The sequence below is a fragment of the Phaseolus vulgaris genome, chromosome 10 (assembly GCF_051622355.1).
Source record: "Phaseolus vulgaris cultivar YP4 chromosome 10, ASM5162235v1, whole genome shotgun sequence".
Classification (NCBI taxonomy): Eukaryota; Viridiplantae; Streptophyta; class Magnoliopsida; order Fabales; family Fabaceae; genus Phaseolus; species Phaseolus vulgaris.
In genome coordinates, this window is record NC_143507.1 from 34,185,228 (window position 1) to 34,187,941 (window position 2,714).

The following is a 2,714-nucleotide window of genomic DNA, read 5'->3' on the forward strand; positions in this document are numbered from 1 at the left end:
CCCATTGCTTCCGCATCACTTTCACTACTTTGATTCAAGAAGAACACATGAAATACCATCAATAGATCTCTTGGAACTATGCTTAGGGCTATCATTAAGGGCAGCCACAAATCTTGGGATGAGTATCTTCCCCACATTGAATTTGCTTACAATCGAGTAGTTCACAAGACTACTAATGCTTCTCCTTTTGAAGTAGTATATGGTTTTAATCCTCTCACACCCATGGATTTGATACCTCTTCCTAATCCACAAGATTTTGTGCATAAGGAAGGAGTAATCAAAGCTGACTTTGTAAAGAAAATGCATGAGAAGATTAAACTCCAAATACAACAACAAAATGAAAAGTACACAAAATACAACAATAAAGGGAAGAGAGAAATAATTTTTGAGGAAGGAGACTTAGTTTGGCTTCACCTTCGCAAAGATAGATTTCCAACTCAAAGGAAGTCCAAACTAAGTCCCCGAGGTGATGGACCCTTTCAAGTCCTCAAGCGAATCAATAACAATGCATATAAATTGGACCTACCTCTTGAATATGGAGTACATGACACTTTTAATGTAATTGACCTTTCTCCATTTGTAGGTACCAATGACGATGACGAGCTGGATTTGAGGACAAATCCTTTCCAAGGGGGAGGGGATGATGGAGGAGGGCCAAGCACATCTAGCCATGAAAGCCAAAGCCCAACACTAGACCATGAAGAGCGTCTAGGCCATGATGAGCGTCTAGCTAGAAGGAAGGAGCGTCTAGGACGTGAAGAGGAAAGGCTACCCATCGAGCGTCTAGGAGGAGACCTAGACCGTCTAGGGCCTATCACAAGGTCAATGGCTAAGCATATTCAAGCCCAATTGAATGAAGCCACGGATGGAAGAGAGAAAGCTTTGTACATGTTGCATAAAGGCCCATTAGGGGTGCTTAGTAATTAGAGTAGTGTAGAAAGCATATTTGAGTGAAACATTCTAGAAACTCTCTAGGTTTGGTCGGTCATGAGCACATGGCACATGTGCTTTGTGAATTGCATTTAATTTGGCTTTCATTTCATTAGACATTAGCTTAAAACTTACGACCATTTAGCTTATAAATAGGAAGGCCTACACCTTGTATTTTCAAGTTTATTGTGAGTAAAGTTATGTTGCCATTTTGTGCCAAGCTTTGCTTCTCCTAGAATTCTAGGCTCTAAACTTCACATCCTTCACCATTTCTTGGGCTGGCCGAACCTCCCTATAATCATACCTTTCATGCACCTTCAAGATCAACACCACTCTTAGGAGGATCTTGCTCACACACCTTCATAGCTTCCGCACCACTTTTCTTACATGATTCAAGAAGACCTTCATGAAATGCCATCACCAACCTACACCCTCTTCTTCATTTTCCGACCCAGCCAAAAGGTGTAGTTATCACCAAAATCAGGGGCACACCACTGAAGAATGCTACAAAGTATGTGAACTTATTTAAGTGCTCGTATGGTCTAGGTTTTGAGACATTTCGTCCATAATGGTCAAGCAGGATGAGGCCAAGGACTCGGAGGATGGCGTGGTAGAGGTCACAACCAAGGCTTTTGATGCGGTCACCAAGGTCGGGTATAGGAAATCGACAAGTGCAAAAAGCAACACCTCAGCCTGAACAAAAACAGAGATAACGAAATCCTAATGAAGTTAGAGTGATCATAAACATTATTACAAAGGGATTTGTTGGAGGAGGTAATTCTAACTCAGCAAAGAAGAGCCATCTTTGGAGTATCAACTCGGTGAGCTTGTAATGTGAGTTGATTTTTAGATGGTTCCATTTTATGGTGACACTTTTACTTAGAGTTGGAATTTTAACAATTTATGGTGAAACCTAAGGAGGATTTCCACTGGACACGAACTTAACCAAATGGTTAAGTAAGTGTGAAGGTTCACTTCACAAAGGCAAAGATGAAAAATCAATATAAAGTGATAGATGGGATGCAATATGGAATGGAAATGACAATAAGGTAAACATCAATGGTGGTCATAGCTGAACCAAATGATGAACAATAAGCATATAACAAAAGTAAAACCAAGAGCAAGAATTCAAGACAAAGACATATATGAAATGAAAATGAATTGAAAAGAGTGGAAGAAGAGTAGCTTATGGAGTGATTGTGAAAGGGGTACACGCCACTTGGGGTGTGGTAGCCACCAAGATGAGTGAAGGGTCGCCACTTGAGAGTGTCACACCACTCAAGATAAGACCTAGCCAAGAGGATTCAAACCTCACACACTTCTCACACAATTTGTGCAGAGTAACTTTTCTATTCAAAATTAACATGTAAATACATGGAGTAAGACACCCTATTTATAGGAATGGGTGCCTTGGTGGGCAAGAAGAGCAAGGGTAGGGTGCTAAATGTGTGAGGGGGCTTCCTTTAGGGTTTGACTAAGTCAAAACCGTACCTTAGGCTTGTTCTTATAGAAACTAGGTCAAAAAACCTTCCTAAAGGGCTAGAAACAAGCTAAAATGATAACCACACCCCCTATTATGCTATAGGCACCTATTCTAGCCTATCTATGCTATTTGGACCCCTAAAGTGAGCCCAACTTATTTACAACTTGTTTTATTCTTAAGAAGACCAACAGGAAGATCAAAAGATGATCTGATTTGTGTCCATTTCTCTCCCTCTGGTGATGTCTGTTAGATCCTTGGTGAGGTGTTCACTTGATTGTTGAGATGACTTCTCATAGTATGA